The sequence below is a fragment of the Pholis gunnellus genome (assembly GCF_910591455.1).
Source record: "Pholis gunnellus genome assembly, chromosome: 7".
Taxonomy (NCBI): Eukaryota; Metazoa; Chordata; class Actinopteri; order Perciformes; family Pholidae; genus Pholis; species Pholis gunnellus.
The window spans coordinates 9970104-9989824 of NC_136533.1; the positions used below are offsets into that span (position 1 = coordinate 9970104).

Here is a 19721-nt window from a genome sequence, read left to right on the forward strand (position 1 = left end):
TGGGACTCCTCTGTACTAGCGAACATCCATCCGCAGTGTAAACTGCTGTATCGGACTTAACCCCTGAGGTGCCGGGTTGAGCCAGAGCAGAATTCTTCAGTCCTCTCATTGCATGTGGATCATTGTTACGCCCCCCCTCTAACCCAGGTGTGCTGCATTGCATGCATACATTATGCTCAAGTATCAGCGGCGTCCCAAAAAAGGATTACTGATAGTTAAAAATAAACAACGCATTAGGACATTTTACTTTGTTCGTTATACTGCAGCTGAAGACAACACAAACAAAAATCACCATTAAATCTCACCTCCAACAGCAACTATAAGCAGATAAAACCAAATTTAACAATAAAAAAGGGAAATCTAAGAGGTGCAGGCAGGATGAGAGGAAAGCAAAGAGGCACACGTGGCTTGTTATTATAGACTTCTTTATTCACTTTTCTCTATGTGGGACGGCTAAAACGGTCGTAGCATACTACTAATCATTTAGTTTGCCCATCTTTCAAAGTAGTTCAATAAGTTAAACTATTTTATGGGGAAACTAACTCAACGGCCAGCACTTAAAAATCGCCAAAGGAAATGCTCATTATTGTACAGCCGAAATTATGACAGTGTTTACAGCGCGGCAACTGAAACGGCGTTATTAGGAAAAGAGCTCACTGCATTGCAGGTTCCAACAACTGAGAATATTGTTCTATCCTGTGGAAAACATCTTAGTGAGTGCATCTAATCAAGCAGCATGAAGAGGAACTTTTTACATTTGTTTGAGTAGTTTAATCATTTTACCCCATTAAGACGTCTGTGTTCTCTATGGACATGTGAATTCATTCTAAGGCCTCTTCAAGCTTCTGCAGTATGTTCCAACCACATACATACTGAGGACTGCATCTCAATACGTGTTCCCCTTTTGTACATGGTGGTACGGGGAAAATATAAATAGGTGAATCAGTAATCACAGAGCAGGTGTGTTGTTTACCGACAGAGGCGCACAGTTTTTGACTTTTGTAGAGGCTTGACTTGAAGAAACCCTTGAGCCACTGGGCGGCTGCTATACCGGTACTTGCCTAATTGTCGCCTTAGTGTAGCATATCAGTTGACTAACACACATACCAAACGTCCGTATAGCAATAACGTTACTCAACGTATTTATTTGTCATGAAGTCCATCCACAGTGTTGATGGTGATTCACGTGCAGAAACTACGATACTTCTGTATCAGACAAATGAAGCGACATTTCACTTTGCACTCCAAACATGGATCTAACACCATTCAAAGGCCATGTGGGTCATGACTTCCCACTTCTCAGTCAGGGAATGATTGAGTTGGACAAGCCTGACGGACACCCAATCACCGCTGGTTAAATTTACATCCCTCAGAGCAGCGCCTGAGCGTGGTGACAGATTCCACACATAGTCTGCTCTCTCCACCAGCTTCTGCCTACCAGCCTCCAAATTAATTATTCCTACATCAACTTAAAGAGGCATTTAAGGAACCCAAGCAGCTAAACGCTTCCAAGCCTGCAGTTTAGCCGCTACTACGTCTTCTTCTTAATACCTCATTCGTGACGACCGAATGCAAGGGTGTAATTAAACTCTGCAGAATAAATCTTAGAAATAAATAAAATATTTATTTTCCCAGCGCAAAAATGGTGACGCAGAAACGCAACTTGTCTCGTACGAACGAACAGTTCTCTGTCCAGTTCTGTTTACACCACGATTACTCCAGCGTTCTGTTACATTCCCTGTTTCAGTTATGGATACTTCAGCAAATGTCCGGTGTGTTGATTTTAAATACTTATATTGAGTTGTAGCAAATATTAAAACAAATATTAAAACAGAATCAATCCAGTGACTACAGATAGTTTCCGCAACTGCCCATCTTAACTAGACATTGTTTCTATACTTGCACCTGTATGAATATATTCTTAGTAATTTATTTAGAGAATAACATTCTATCCCGCTCTTAAAGGGGTCACATCTGAGGAAGAGACTTGACATAAAGTTACTGGAGTGGCAACAATTTCGGTGCGGGATGAGTCTCAAAGGCAGTCCATGAGACAAATAGACATTGAATAAAATGTCTTTGTGATGGTTTGAACACACGGAAACCTACGAGAACTGTCAGATACTTATAACCAATGATTGGGTTTCAGTTTCCAAAATGGAGGAAGCCAGCAGGCAAACCTTATTTGATGTGCTAAACACTGAGGATGGCTGTCAACACTGTAATTAACAAGTGATCTCGTGTAATTTGTTTCGACAGCATGATAATGAGCGGTTATTACTTTGATATCTGTCATAATATTGATGCTGACACGAGTTGTGTACTTTCTGTCCAACAGTGAAGACCCGGTAAACGTTCTCCAGCGGAGAGGAGACACACAGTGAACTGCTGGTTGTCGGAAGAGAAACACCTAACCCTAACAAAAAATGACTCCTGAATTGAGTTTGGGATTTCTTTACACCATTTTGCACAAAACAACATAACAATAATAAATAAATGAAGCCCAAACCTTCTATACTCGTCTCAGGGACAGTGGCTCAGGAGAGTCTATTTTCAGAATCCACAGCTCGAGTCAGTGATCATAACCAGAGCCACAGTGTGTCCGGAACACATGGACCAGGAAATCAGCCCTGTGGAAGTTATCAGCGCCTCACAGAGAGCCCATAGGAGGGCAGGAATGTGCTGATAAGCTGAGCCACTGACCTGCACCCTGCCTCCTCTCAGTCACAGGGAGTGAAACGAGGACAAAGGAGACAATGACAAACACTAATGATAAGGGATGTTTCTGCGCTAGAAGAAAAAGGAGGTTCACGTTGTGTTGTGATTGACGAGAGATTTGCAAGCCTCGTCATTGTGATGGCTTCACACCCCTTTCAAATTTACGACGGACTTGATTTATATAAGAAAGCTTCTGTACAACCGGAGCTACGAACAGAACATAAACATGGCATTTGCCAACACAGAGACTTACTGTTCGATGGGGAAGAGGACTTTAACGTCACAATTCTGAGAAGCGTTTGCTAGAAAGTCTCAGCTTGGACGTGTGTCAAAGCAATGACCTTTCAGTGTTCACAGCACCCATCAATCAAACGGCCAACAACTCGTACAGCTCCAAAAAGTAGCCGAAAAACGAGATAGTATAAAATATGTAAGGAGCCAAAGAAGATAGACAGATGACCACTATTTAAAGCCTGACCCACAACATGTCAAGTGGTATTTGTAAGTATACAGCAATCTACGTTGCATTATATTTTGTCCTTAGAGTTGGTTGTGACGGTTGACACAAACATTATTACAGTAAATGATCTATACATGCTGAGGTGTGTGACTTTTATGTTTAAAAACCTCTCTATTGGCACCAGTTCTATTTAATTCATCTTGTGCCAATAAAGCATGCAGTGCAACATTTGAGTGCACATAAAGAGAGGCAGGATTAAACTAGGCTGCACTGCAGAACAGAAAATCCTCCTGTATTAAAAAAAAAGGATTAGATCTATTAGCTCAGGCAGCGAGAAACAATTAGTGTCAAAAGTCCATCTCACCTCTCAACGGATGAAAATATCACAACAATGTTAATTGCACAAAATAATCCATGGTGTAGTTAGCAGAGATATGATACTTAGCTCATTGCAGGTTAACGCATTCAATATGTTTATAGTAGCACCTCTAGGCTAACACCAACACTGAAACATGTGCCATCTTCACAGTCTCCCACCATTTTTGTGGCATTGTTTTCCAGCAGCCCCTCTCTCCACAGCGAGACCATTAAACCCCTTAAAGAGGTACCTGAGGACATTTACTTTGATCTCTTTTATATCAATAAAATAAGCCATTTGGTTTGGCATCAACATGTGTGCATAACTAAGGTTTAAAAATATACAACGCGTCAACATATGGTATTAACACAGTAATGCAGTCTCATTGGTGAGTCTGTGGTCACATAGGTATGTTTCAACCAGAAAGAGCTGGTGAAAAAGCCCCTCATACCACAGAGTGTCCTCAAATACACAGGACTACACAACTCCAGTCAAATCTAACTTAGGTAGGCAACATATCAGATACATCTGTCCTTCCAAAACCACAATGACTCAGATGACTGCTGCTCCCATGACAGCTTAGGTCAACAAGATTTACAGGGCAACATGTATGGCTGCCCTTGAGCAGCTATTCTCTTCTCCTCAGGTGACATGTTTACCAGCACAACACTGCCAAGTGAATTATTAAAAAGAAAACTGTTAAATCAAGCAATGAAACATCTAATGGCTGCCACAAATATCATCTGTATTGTGCTTCACCCACTTCATTTGAAACGTCTGTTGACTTGCTTTGCTGCCATTTCATGTACCCATTCCTATCATGAGGCCAGTGGTGATGTTACATAGCACATCAACACACAGAAGTGCAGTAATGAATCATCATAATTACATTGACAGATACTCCAATTATAGATGGCAATGTACATGTGCTGTAGTAACAGAAGACATGTTATGTTACTGAATGCTATAAATGACAGCTTCCTTTAAATTCAAAGACTGTTATCCATGGACAGGACCAACTGATCACATACCATTCACAAAGTGAGCGAATACAACCCAAATGTACTCAAGAGCATACTTATTAGCTGATTTTGGCCACTATTAATGATACTTTCATACATTATGTAATCTAAACAGAGGTTGTGAAATATGGTGGCCATGTTGGCTTCAGGGTAGGTTAGGACATGCACATTGAATCACAATATTATGATTAAAAGTCGGTTACTTTTATATCTAAGATCATTTTCCTATACTCGAGTGATTAAACGTGAACGTGTAAGGTACAGCGTTATCTGTCCATATTCTAGCTGTAGTTATGACTAGTCTAACTTAATGCAAATATAACAAACGATAACAGTCAACAATAGAGTCCAGCTTTTATAACATTCAACAGGTGATGCCTGGTGCTTTGTGTTCATGTTACAGCAGGCTATCCCTTGTTATGGAAATGTAAATAGTTAGTTAGCTTATAGCATGAGCGATGCTAACCAAGCACCAGCTGTAGCCCACAGGAAAGCCCCCACACACAGCGGACAGGGCATTATTATGACAGCTGGTAACGTGACAGACACCGGGGACAGGCAAGCAGGTATTCTAGTGTCACCAAAACGCTAACGTTAGCCAACTGCTACCTAGCCTCACCAAAGACCCACTTAAGTTTGACTAACGGACCATCACAACAAGGTGAGCCACCGCTTGACCTTCCATGTTATTTCAAAACCCCGATGTCATATGTGCAGCAGCTGGCCTCACGATAGCGCTCCCTCCTTGCCTCTAGCAGTTTAACACTTAATTAATCTTTTGCCCCCTTTTATACCCTCTATGGTCAAATCAACCCCAAGCTGGCCGACATTTTGTTCCAGCAGCTAGGCTAGCTCATCACAGCTAGCGTTACCTGGACGCTCCGCCCGATGACAGCTCAACCGCAATGCATTTTGTCAGTTAACGTTATCGCTTATGCAAGCTCCACGGAAACAAAATAGGGCAATGAACACCGTTATTCATCCTTGCAGCTAGCAGATACTGTTAGCATGTTTGGGGCAACTAGCTAACCACTTAGCATAGCACGTAGATACAGTTTGTTAGCAGAGAGGTGGCTAAGTTACCTCGGCTTGCACCGTTATCGTTCGCTCGTGCCCGCAGAGAGACACACACACATCCAGTCAGCTCCCGCGAGCTCGAGCGAAATGCGCTCCCCCAAATAACGAACTCACGGACAGAACAAGAAAACCATTCACCTTTAGTAAAAGCAATGGTCCTCACGCCGTGCTTGTGAAAATCTTACAGAAAAAAAGGGAATGGAAAGGTCTTGCTGGTGTGGCTCCAGAGCAGCAGCCGCCGCACTGCAATGGCAGGCAGTGGATGAAGCCTTCCTTCTCTTCCCCCCCCCCCACACACTCTGCTCTCACAATTCGGCTACCGTCACCGCCGCGGTGACAGTGACAGGTTCGCCTGGAAGAAACCATTCCGATTTGTCCGCGCGCGCGCGGGGGGGGGGGGGGGGGGGGGGGTGCAGAGAGGCTGTCCTCAGCAGCAGCCGCAGCAGCAGCAGCAGCAGCAGCATCAGCAGCAGCTATCCAGCAGCATCAAGCGCCATTCCAGCGTGAGAACGAGCGGTCGTCGATGAGGGTGAACACACACCGAAGAAGCTTCGTGATCACAGCAGTGAACACTTCTCATGTCGGGCTGGATGCCACTCGTATCGCCTTGTCATCTATTTCAAATGCATCAATTATTAAGGAACCAAATAAATACTAGGAAAGTCCCCATGGCATTCTCACTTCACAATGTTTCATATTAGCCCACACAAATGTTAAATAATACTACAACGCTATTCTTCACAGGGTATTATTAGTTTTTTCAAAATAATTCCCATCTGAACTAAATAAATACCAAAAAAATGTAATTTGATGGACTGATGATTCATATATGTTCAACATTATTTATCTATTTATTTTAAAGGTTGACATTAACTAGGCCTATTTTAAAATGAGAAATAGATGTGCATGGTGTATGTGGCTACTAAAAATGTGGTATTTTTCACTGGCCTATTTTTAGCGCCTATAGACCAAAACACCAACTGTGTTGTGTTAATCTGAAATTAGAGGTATTGACAACAAAATCTCCAAAATGGGTTTTGATTTTATTTAGGTCTAATGGTTTTCATATTTGTCCATACAACTTATAGTGGATGTATTTAACAAAATGAAAATACTAAAGATTTGAGAACCTATACTGCAGCTAGACAGCTTAAAAACTGGCCAGTTATGGCTTGTTTCAACTTTTAATGTGCTACGAAATTAGCTTGCTTTTCCAGGTAATATAATTTCCCTATTGCACCCGTGGTGCAGTAGACTGTTCCAGGTATACAGCAGAAGGCCTAACAGACCTTTGTGCACACAAAGCACTGTAAGCTTTCACTCTGCTGCATGTGATGTAAGGGTTTAATTTATCTTAAAGAGCTTTTAACAAGCATCCCGATCAAACAGAGCGCAAATAAATCGGTATGAGATGAAAGAGCTACCGAGAGCCATGTCTGCAGTGAGAGTGAATCTACATTGCCCTCATGCACCTTAAGAGAGGCATCTTTAAAACTGTCATATTAAAATGTTTGCTTTATTAGATTATGTAAATAAACTGTTTGCACAATACATTTCAACCAGGTGCTGAACAGTACTGCAGTACTACAAAAGACTTTATTAAATAAAATCATACAATATGTTTTGGTTTTTTTTACGCCTGGTATGTGACCACAGCAAGATGCAGTAGATATCTTGTTATTGTTATAACCTACACACCCAGAACTTAACTTCCAGGTGCATATTATATATGCCAATGAATGAAATAACTTTCTTATGTTAAGCAAGCCTTAATATTGATTTGACAGATCGAATTTAAAAAAACAAGTGGTTTGATTGATTGGGCATCCTTTGAAACAAAGGACTGGACAAGGACAAGACGGTTAATCCCTCATCCCTTTCTGTGTGTGTGTGTGTGTGTGTGTGTGTGTGTGTGTGTGTGTGTGTGTGTTTAGTGCACAACCAGGAAAAACAGCTATTTATTTTGAAATGATAGCGTTCTGTAAAATATGCTGTAGAAGATGAAGATTAGAGGCCCTTAATGTGGAATATATTTCACTTTGATGTTGTATTTTTTTTAATGCGAAAAATCCATTTGGATATCACTTTTAACTACCGCAAACATAAAGTCTTTACAGGGAAAGCTGAGGCAGGCTACTTAAGTAGTAATGACATGCTGCATAAAGCCATTTAAAATGCAAAGGATAGAACTAAAATCCACCCTACAGTCACGATGCTCAATACTCCTTCCCATGGGGTATACAGATTTAATCAATATACAGTAGAATGTAAATTGTGCACTGCACCAAACTCCACTCTTAAGACTCCATTGCATGCACTTTAGTTTTTGTGCTGGCTTCTCTAGAAGTATAGCTAATTCTCTGCAGCACCTTCTGTTGTGCATTTTATCACTTTGAGATTGTGTGACCGTTCTTGTCACCTCTACCTCTCTAATGAGTGTAGGAGAAGATAGGGGCTGAATGTAATGCTGGAGGAGCACAGAGGTCCTGCAATGTTGCTGACGTAAGGAGACTTGCCGCAGATTCCATTGGAGGATTTGAAGGAGAGGGGGGGGGGGGGCATCTTGAATGGAAGAATGCGAGTTGGACAAGGTCAGAAGAATTAGATAAACAAGGGCAGTCATTTATACCCTGTGGAAAAACAAAATATGGTGAACAGTAATATAGGAACAAAAAGAAACTGCTCAAAAAGCAATAAATGTTTCCGTGATCTGCACCTCTACAATTTAGTTGAGTGTCTATTGATAGTGATTACATGCAAACCTTTGGCAGTATTTCAGGATAGTATACTCACTGAGAATGAATGACAGTTAGATGGCGGCATCAGTTATCATCATGCATTACGGTATTTAAACCAGCTAAAGTATTGCAGCAGAAATGTAATCAAGCTATCAAATGCATGCATGTAAACTTCTTCTGCATGTGTTTGAATTCGCTCTGATGTGAGCTTATGCTGTTTAATGTATCTCTGTTGAAGCCCTTGAAATACCCTCTGTTAATGCTACGACAGTGTTTGCATCACTGGCTCCAACAGCACAGAGGGAGGTTCACATGCCGTGCAACAGAATTATGCAGCCCCTCTCCCCCATCAGCGCATTTAGGCACACGGACAGGATTCAAACCAAAGTATAACTGCAGGAACAAATCACACGAGTGGAAAAGCAAATTACAAATTCACAGCAGGTTGGCTTTTAGAGTGCACTGCTCCTGTCGGTGAGTGAGTCACCTCTCAGCTGCACAGGTCAGGAAAACAGCCTACTAAGCAAAGGATGGCGTGGCTATCCATGAGCTCTAATGACTGCAGCTATCAAATGACATGACAGACGTTAAACATAGCACTGCAGCAGAGGAAAATAAATGCATTTGTCCGATGTGAAAGAATAGATGATAATATGTGACGCCGTGTTGCCAAGGCGGCAAGATGATACTCAAAATGCTGTGCTTCTCATCTTGTTATCCAGTCTTTGGTTTTACAAATTGGAATACATCAATGTAATCTCATAAGGGAATGAGCTGGCTTCTGTACAGAGTCTTGTATTTCTGTGATTTCCGTGTTGTCCTCTGTCAGTATCACTGACCTCTAACATGAGAAAACAGCACACTGACTTGACAGCCAACCCATTTGTTTAGGACAGAAAGTCCTTACACAAGGTGTCATAATGCCTCACGATTACGTGGCGAAGCAAGGGCCCATAATCTAGCAAGCGTGAGATATCTTGTAAAGTCAGCAGTCAGAAAAATCACTTATCAGAAGGTGCTTTATAGAGGAGTGAAGCGTGAGCTCGCTGAGGCAGAGCTGCGGATGTGCAGCAGTAAAATGCAGCTGAACCATGCAGGAGACAGATTTTGGCTGCAGCCTCCTGATCTCTGTCCAGCTTATTAGCAGCTAATTTTACAGTATGTGATTGTAACACCTGTCCCACAAAAGAAGGCATATATAATATTCAGATTCTGCATTAGAATATGGATAATAATGCAGCCGGCTTTGCTCTTCAGTGCACTCAGCTTTTATGTAAGGGCCAACTAAAGCAATTAAACAACATATTTTGCAGTTCTTTGTGAATTGCTTCCTTGCAGTTCAAATGGGATTAACAGTTAATATATTTCAATGACAATTGGATTGTCATCTGCAAGGAGATACATGTTTGACAATCTTTGTGTTGCACTAGCTGCAGTGGAAATGCTGCAAGGTAGATATTATATGAAAAGTGGCATTCAGTAATGTTGTTGAGCTACAGGCAGTAACAAAAGGACACTGTGAACATACAGAATGTGATTGACAGAATGTGATTAAAAAAAAAACAGAACCCATGTACAGGGAGGAAATACATATCTTTCAAGATTCCCAAAATGAACCTATAATCTCCATCTCAATTTTTTCCCACCAACAGCTGAGAGCTGCAGACATATCAGGTGACGTGAAATGACCTCACATACCCGGCCCTGCTGATCATGTGACAACAGGCCACCGACATCCAAATCCTCCCTGGATCAAACTACAGCATCATGTACAGTTGCAAAGAAGCAATCGCCTAAGTATGTTTATCCCAGGAGGGGAGCACTAATGCCAATAAAGATGAACAATTCCAATCAGTTAATGTGGATATGTGTATGACAGAGAGGTCTTCAACAGAAAAATGGTGAGTTAGGAGTTATTTTGCTTTTTAAGACAAGAGATCAGATTGCAGTGCTAGATCATGAAGCTGAATTCCTTGAAGGGAATGAAAGCTTTTAAAGCAGCAAGATCCTGATCAATCCGATTGTGATTTCAGAGACAGCTGGAAATGATGACGGCAGATTAATTATCTGTTAATTAACCACAAATACGCTGCTGCTTTTCTGACATAAGCCCATGGAGACTTCTCTAAAACCTATAACGTTATCAACCAATGTTTATTCAGGCTAAATTGACCAAGCATTATGCTCTTTTACAGCAATGCCCTGAAACCACACAATGTTATGATAATGTCAAAAGATCTGAAAATCTTTTACCACGAGGTGTAATCCCCTCCCCCTGCAGTGTGACCCCTGATGTGACCTACCAGTTAAATTATTAATGAAGTGGTTTTATTTTTTATTTTCCATTTACCAGACCTTTAAATTAGTTTGGATTATACATGAATAAGTCTATTCATGTCTTTTTCCCAGGAGAGCATCCTCGCTCAGGATGAGAGTAAAGCAATTAGAGGCCTCGGTGGTGTGGGATCAGGTGCTCCCTTCGGACCAGACTGAAGGGGCATTGTGGAGGGCAGGTGATGGGGGTAACGGTGACAGGAAAGAAAAAGGGAGAAAAATCACCCAGGGGTAATTTACCGCACTGCGGAAAAGAAGCGAGACAATGCTATAAATCTCCACCTTCTTAATTCAACTGGAAATGCATTTTGATCACAACTACAGGTGGACTCATTGATAAAAACAAAAAGAAATCCCAATTATTTTTCTTTTCACAGAGGGAACAGTGCAAGGTTGCCCCCTGTGTAATACATCAGATGAGTGGGTGGTTAAACTATGCTTTCCCACTTGATTTCACCAACCACATGAGCATGAAGAGTCCTCATACCAACAACTCTTCCCATTCTAGCCGCTGCACTGCCACCTGTTTTTTTTAAATATGTGTCTTTGCAACTACAACAACATTTCTATCACCACGTATCAGAGCTAAACATTCATCCAAATCCAACATCCCAACTGCACATCCAACCCCTCCTTCTTCTATTGCATCAGCTACACAAACATGGATGTTCACTGTGTTACTGTACATATAGATAGTAAAACTCTGCCCTCTGCAGGACTTCAGCTGAACACTATGCGTCGAGCATGACCGTCTCCCGCCTTAAAAAAGAGGAAAAATCTATATGAAGAATTATTCATGGTGGCGTGAAAACAAGCATGAGGAAAGTGGATCCGCGTGATTTCATCCCCTGCTGGCTGATGATGCATGCGTGAGCTGATGGAGGGAGACACAAGAAGGAGCTGGGGTTGTTCACCCACGGGTCCGCCGTGATGGGATGCTCCTGAGTCTAAACAGCATATGGTGCCTCCCTGGGCATCAACACACATCCTACATGTCCAGCAACACAGCAGGCTGTGTGATACATACAGACACACACTCTCACACACACACACACACACACACACACACCACTGACACACACACTTCTAAATACATTTAAAAAATGTACACACACTTCTTCCTTTCATTCATTCTCAAACAAAGAATAGACATTTTAGCTTTATTTAGAAAATTAGGATAATTCTTTCATCATAAATCGAGCTCTGTTGTGTTGAATCTCACATGATTTGAACCCATATTGTGCTATTTGAGACTAATAACAGTCTTATCACAGTGCATGTTGCTTTATTTCAACCATCAACAGACAATGTAATCTACAGAGCGTCCAAAACTGTGAGCATCAAATCCTGCGATTGATTAACTTGTCTGGGGACAACCTTTCCCAGTGTTTCATTCTTCATGCTTGACTTCCCCACCATGGCTACCATCTTGATTCCTACAAACATTACATCATTCTGCTGGTTGTCCTTCACTTGACCCCACACTCAAGAGCTCAAAGGGGGGGGGGGGGGGGGGGGGGAATAACATGGACATCAAGTCCTCCTTGAAAATAAGCCAAAATTATAATGAAAGCTTGTTATTGTGGTATTAATAGATTGCATTTTTCGAACGGAAAATATTGTATGTGATGTTGGTTTAGTGCTACATTTTCACTAATCCTCGACTGCCGATGGCGCTTACTGTCCAGGTCTGCTGACATAAATCATGCGGGAAAGTCAATAGAGTTGTTCGGATTTATGTGGGTTTGAGTCTTGAGTCTCTTCAAAATGATTTGTTGTATATGAGGGATACAAGCACGACCATAAAAACAAATCAGAAGCACGAGTCATTGTCTTCAAATCTTCCACTGACAACCAAGGTCTCTGCTGTTTATAGTCCCAGCATCCTTTGAAGAAGAAAGGAACAAGAGGGTATTCTGATCCAACAGTGTTACTGAGAGCTACAGGGAATCCATTTGAGGTCATCCTTAAGTATGGATGTAACATAAAACTGAACAGTTACTATGAAACACTATTACACATTACATTTGAACGATTATCTAGCTTATCCAGTTTCAAATGCATTTATTTTTGCTGCTGCTGTAAAGTCAAATAATCGCTACAAGATGTGTGATAGTACACACACACACACACACAGTGCATGTTGCCTTCAGTGACCTGCCATATGTCCCATCAGAGGAAACGTAGGCAGGCCTCCTGAGTCACAGCCTCCAGAAACATACCAACATCTGCCATATCCTCCACGCAGCCTGTGGATGACACATGCAACCTTCGCACGCATCATACATGGCCAGCTCCACCTCAGTGTCACATACAAACCCCCTCAATCACCTCCAACCGCCCCCCTGGGCCCATCACCTATAGGTTAAAAAAAGAAACGTTCGACTCTCTTCTTACATAACAGACCTGTCGTACCTAAAAGAAAATCAGCTGCTACCCCAATCACAGGCCCCCGCCTCGTTCCTATAAGGCTTCCTACAGTAGTCGTGATAAACCCACACACTCTGCTCCTCCCTCTGTCTCTTCCCTCAGCCCTTGTGGTGTGTCTCACTCAGGTCCGACCCCCTGCACCCACATCCACGCCTTCAACACACGGGAGCAATCTCCCTCTAACAGGCCCTGAATATGCAGATTGGTTAATTCAGCTGCAGTTGCTCTCTCCGTAAATGCATCTGCAAGCACTTTCCGAAGACTGAGCAGCGAATAAATGCTTACGCTGGGGCTTTTTTTGGTGGTGGTTAGGGGGGAGTGCCTCTGTCCACGGTAGACTGCAGCCAAGGATGAGATTTTAGAAGTGGGATGGGGCAAGCAGAACTAATAAGAGATTAAGACTTTAACCAAGGCAAAGCTCAAGGCCCAGTTGGTGACTGATCCTGATCTGTTAAGGAGTAATTAATTTAATTGCGCTTTTCATCTTGGCGTAGTTGCATCTGCTCCTGCCGATACCCTCTTAGTTTCCCTGCAACTCACCTGGTTATATAGCCTCTGCAGCAAACATTCCTTTAACATTTTACAAAACAGCTGAGAGGGCAGGAAAAATACTGCATTAAAAACAGATCTTTCCCCAAATCAAGGCACATAAAACAGAAACAACACCCTCAGTTTAGCATCCACACTGCACCAAGGACATAATGTAGGTTTTGTGTATGTAAAAAATGTTTTTCCCATTGTCATGATGAAACATAATGCACATAGGAATAAACTGCATATTCAGAATCATCTCAACATTGATCCATATAAAACACACATAGCAAGGACAGCGTATCCCCTGGAAAATGTTACAGTTTACTATTTCTTATCATTAATTCCTGTCTTTTCACAGAGAAGAGCGATTAGTGGTGTAGATAATAAAGAGAATCAGATTGTGTGTAATACTAAAACAGATGTACTAATGCATCTCCCTAAAGCATTAAGAAATGCTGTAGACGCTGCTGCTTTGAAATAGGATGAGGTGTTGTTGATGAACGGAGAAAAATAACTCCTGCTTTACACAAAGGCATCGGGTGCATAAAAGGCTGTAGTTTCCCCCCCTCTCCATCTCTGTTGTGCTTTCTGCAGCCTTAGCACTAAAATCTGATTCAAGCTTTCTGTGAACAAGTGCGATGCTTGCCAACACAAATGACAGCGGGAGTGGGCGACGTGCCAAAGTCCTCCCCTGACTATCAAGAGAGAAAAGCAATCAAAAGAAACAATCGATATAAACAAAGTCTTAACCACTATTGATTATTTTGCTCTACGCTGATGGGCAATGATAGTTATGGAACTAAGTTCATACACTCAGTTGATTAATATCTTCAGTTTTCTGTTGAAACAGCCAATCAGGCGAGATTCTTTTGTTCGTAAACGACCGCAGATCACCCAACGGCTCAGAGGCAGTGTTGTGTCTGTTGTGACATTTTACTAGGATGCAATGGAAACTGCTCCTCAGCTCAGCATCCTGCAGTCTCATCACTCACTGTAAGGCGGACCGTTACTTCCATCAGCTGCATTTGAGTTTGGGCAAGTCAGCAAGTTTTCCTCCAGTGCACGCACAGCCTGTACAAAAGAAATATACCGTGGAAAGGCCAGGAGCCCTTAGCTGGGCTCGCAGTCTCTGGTGAGATAGTGGCCTCTTGAGCAATGTGACGCGTCCTCTGAGTGGCATGCCATAAAGACAAATGACATCGATGTGGTAAGTCACTCTCTATGACTTACAGAGCAACAGAGGATATGAGAATACAGTGACACTATACACTGTCTTTTCCCGTTCAGATGAAGGCTTATGATTGCTGTGTGTGGCTCAAAATCAAGGCCAACACTAATCTGTCAATTACAGCCTAAAAGCATCCACTGTTTCCTGGGTGGAAACTGAACACTGATTTTGTAATCATTTTTAAAATATAGGTCTTTTGTTCAATCAGTCACGACTATTCTTTATTTTTTTACTGAGACAAAGCAAATGTTCTGTGCTGTCATATTTTTACAGGTTTCTTTTAACCTTGCTAGTTGCGTTGCTTTAGGTATGGCAATGTCAGTCTGTCAGTTCACCACTTCGGATCAGACTCTTATATTAATATAATATATAATAATATACTACATTTTGTCATCCTCTAGAGACATCTAGAGACCTCCAGAGGATGAATCCAGCAGTAAAGACTTTGGTGACCCGCCCAAGATTAATAGCAATATCAAATAACGGGCCAATACTGGCTCAAGTAGCTGAATAGGGTATCAGTGACAGTATTACATTGGAATATGAATTCCTGTTTAAGTTTTACCAAATTCGTTGCGGCAATTAAACGTTTTTCACTTTAATTGAATACTTTTTTTGATTTACCAACTTGCCGGTGCACAACTTTAATTTAATTTTAATAATAAATAACAATTCAGTAAATTTGACTCAAAATATTTATTTGTTACATTTAGTTTTACAAAGTAAGGAAAGCATTGTTTATGTCAAGCCTGATGCTGTCTTACACATACTGGGAATGGTCCCAGTCTCTTCTACACAGTGAGGAATACAGCTTATTAATTAAGCTCTGCTATTGGATCGGTACTCTGCATCGGCCGATACCCAGAGCCCAGCTAACGCTATCGGTATCGGGATTGAAAGAGAGTTTTGATTGAAGTATCTTGACAACTATTGCCTTGAAATAATATTTATTGACATTGACGTAATGATAACTGCTCTGACTTTTCATCTAGGGCCATCATGAGGCTAAAAGATTTAATGTGGCAAATACTTTGGTTTATGACCTGCACAAATAACGACATCCCCATCAGCCTCAGCTGTAGTGTTTAGTTGCCAATATGAGCATGCCAGCAGGGTAAAATGAAGAACATGGTAAACATTACAACTGCATTACATCAGCATGTTAGAATTGCCATTGTGAGCATGCAGCCTCTCAGAGACTCAAGCATGTCTGCAGACTCTTGGTCTCGTTAATAAATCAGCATGTCAGAGTGACTGTGTCACACAGCAACACTAAGCTGAGAGTCTTTACTTTCACAGGTGTTAAAGATGAACCCTCGAGGTACACTAAATGGTATTTCAAAGCATTTAAAAAAACAAACATACAATAGTAGTTCAACGTGGTTTTAAGCTGCTACAAATCAGCATAAACAGCTTTGAAAAATGTAATGGATGAGTTCAAAACTCGCATATTTTTAAAAGCCCATGTTAACATTGCTGACCAGTACTTATCAATAACTCAACCAGCTCGATGATTCTGTGATATCCTTTAATGAGATGGAGCGTGTGAGCTGAATTCACAGTCAGATCATAGCTGAGCTGTCAACACGATACAATTCCCTGGAGGCTGAGGCCCTCCAGCAGTTTGCTCTGTGTGGAAACAACAAAGCACACGTGTGTTTTAAAATTGTGTCTGCTTTGATTTATGCTCATCAGATCTCTGAACTTAAAACACTGCTTTGTGAATTAATATGTCTTTTGTTTCATAAACACTCAGCAAAGGGTACGTCAGGATCAATTAGTGTGACTATAAAGACAAGAAAGTGTTTGATCCACTGAAGGATTGAGGCATCTGTTTTCTGAATGTGAATATGGATGAAAGGTGTGTGTGTATGTGTGTATGTGTGTGTGTGTGTGTGTGTGTGTGTGTGTGTGTGTGTGTGTGTGTGTGTGTGTGTGTGTGTGTGTGTGTGTGTGTGTCTATAAATAAAACAGCAACCTTGACGCTCAAACCAAATGTCTTCTTGGAAACCAATATAGAAAATCTTGAGTTTAAACAGCTGTCAATATGATACATTTGACATTAAACTTTAATCTTAAATCAGATTATAAACGGCTGAGTAGTCAAAATTAAAAGAGATTAAATATCAAACTCTGACGGTGGTGATATTCAGGATTTCCCCCTTGAGTTAAATGTGGAAGTAAACACATCTTTGTCCCACCCTAAAGGAATGGTTCGCCATTTTGAGAAATACACCTTTTCACATGAGTTGTATTAGTATGAAAAGATTCACACTACTCTCATGTTTGTGTGGTCAATATTGTACTAAAGCCAGTAACCGGTTAGCTTAGCTTAGCACAAACACTAGAAACTGGCGGAAACTGCTAGCTTTGCTCTGTCCAAAGGTATCAAAATCTGCCTTCCAGCACCTTTAAACTCCCCAATTAACATGTTATATCTATTTTTTTTAATCTAGAAAAAGTGTAAACACTCCAATAAAACCACGTCATTGACTGTTGCTCCATATTCAGTGTTTCATTTACGAACCCTTTACCATCATCATCATCATCATCATCTTCATCATCTTTAATGTAAACGTGAATCTGTTTCAACAAATTTGCAAAACATGCAAGCTGCAGTTTGCAACATTTATTTTCCTTTTGCTTACATGTTGACGAATTTCACTCATCAAAGCAAACTCCATACCTGCAGCCCGTGCATGAGGATGCAAAAGCACTGTAGGACTTAATAAATGATCTGCAATTTGCGAGAGACAATCATTTGTGAAATTTGCCAGCATTTGTGACCTGTGTGTTTTCACAGTATTGTGTGTGGATCATATCCCTGCTTTCATGTTTTTATCCAAGACAAATAGATCCTAACTTGCTTTGTGAAACCTTTTTTGGTGTTAGATTTGGGTGTATGGTTGGGTTTATTTAAACAATACATTGTGTGTGGTTTCTTCAGTCACTCACTTATCAAATAGAGATAAAGTCAAATGAATTTTGCTGCACAATACCTGAGTCCTAAGAGACCCCTTCACAACTGAAACACATTCCTGAATGACATTTTTGTCTCTCTAATGTCAGTATGGTGAATCATTTGTATTTTAGTCATTACAGTGTCTGTGGTTTTGTGATACAGCTCATTGATGCGTTGCCTTTGAGTCATTTTACTTACATTGGAGTCAAGCAGATCAATGCTGTCGAGGCTCTTGCTCCTGTGGATGCGGCCCTTGATGCGGCGGAGTGATGGTTTGCCCTGAATGGTGCTCACTGAGGAGGCTGCTGTGATGGAGCCAGCGGTCGGGCTGGGGTGTATCCTGAGGTCAGCGCAGAGGAAGCGGGAGGAAGAAGGACAAAGAAAAACAACAACACTACATCAGGGCAAGTAAGTACACATCCAGCATGGTTGTGTCACAGCAGGACAAAGTGCCACAGGCAAGACGGAAGAAGAGGAGGAGGAACACAGTGGTCATGTTTCTGCTTCTCAAAAGGCCACAGCCCCCCGCTGGATAAAATGGCATTTAAAGAAATCTATAATTGGATTTAATGTCACAGAGGCCCTGTAGGGGAGCTGGTTGGAGCTCAGGAAGCACTGCAGCTTCAAACACAGAGAGCCTGTGCAGCTCTGTGGGCCACACCAGCCAGCCTGCAGCTGGGTCATGGTGAGATGTGAGGAGGAGGCACACTTGGCTGACCCATCACCAATACTCTCAGGAAAGGTTTTACCCTCCACAAATGACATACTTCAGCAGCACTGCTGGAACCCTGCTGACCACATTAAAACCCTCCGCCTCTCATTTCCTTTGTGTTTCTCATGTGCGTTGCTTAATTGCTGTGCAATGTGCTGTGTTTGCCACAAAATGAATTGTCCCTGCAGGGATGAATAAAGCTGCACTGAACTGAAAGTTTATCAAGCCATCTACAGCAGGGTTATCTTTTTAAAACCAGCCACATCTGCGTCCTAAACATTAGGCATATAAATGATGTTGACAATCATGTTCATACTCATTATATCTATAATTCTTTAGGATTTCTTTCTAATGTGCCGCAGTCAAGTCTACAAAGTTACAAATGTTAACAAGTTGGTAATAACTTGATTTTGGTCCAACTATTTCCAGGAGCTAAGTGGTCCATTAGCTGATTACTTGAAGACTATTCTAAAATGACATGATAGGTGTCCTTATGTGACACACCAACTGGCAACTCAAAAGTGATTCTACAATTATAAAACATGTATTTAAATGTTTTATGAAATGTGCCCTATTAGAAAGTGGTACCACTAAATCACTGACGTTGATAGTTAGCAAAGCTGAAACATTTAATCGACAAAAAATGAATCATCAACTATTTTATTATTATTTTTTGGCAAAAATCTATTTGGTTCGCTTCTTCAATTTTAAAGGATAACCTGCTTTTCAGTATTCTATATCATTGTAAACTGAATATCTTTGAGTTTCAGACTGTCGACGGACAAAACCAACAATTTGAAGACGGCACTTTAGGCTTTAACGACACAGAATCTTTAACTATTTACTGACATTTTGTAGACCAAACGACAGTTCCTTATTACTTCTAGTGGAGAAGAAGCTGTGTCCCATGAATGTACAGTGCTCATACAGCACAGTGTAGCTCAAATTAGTACTATTGTTACTGCCCCCTTCTCTTTTCTTCTCTCAGTTTTCATGGAGAACAGTCACTTTTAATGAGGATTTACCTAACACAATATTCAATGAGGAGAAATCCTGTCTACACAGTGCGGCTCAGGGACAGTAGATATCCATTAGCGTGCTCAGCAGCAGGCCCAGAGGAGCTCCCGGGGTTTGGAGACTCAGCGAGG

The 19721-nt window shown here is 41.4% G+C and overlaps 1 protein-coding gene across 5 annotated transcripts in view; it reads right to left on the minus strand.

The window, feature by feature from the left end:
- The window catches only part of tjp1b (tight junction protein 1b), a 29757-nt gene extending 23897 nt beyond the window's left edge, over positions 1 to 5860 (minus strand). For all 5 annotated transcript variants that reach the window (XM_079163211.1, XM_079163214.1, XM_079163213.1 and 2 more), the window contains exon 1: positions 5774 to 5860. The gene's annotated coding sequence lies outside the window, so the exon portion shown is untranslated. The remainder of the gene's footprint in view (positions 1 to 5773) is intronic.
- Positions 5861 to 19721: the final 13861 nt, after the last annotated feature.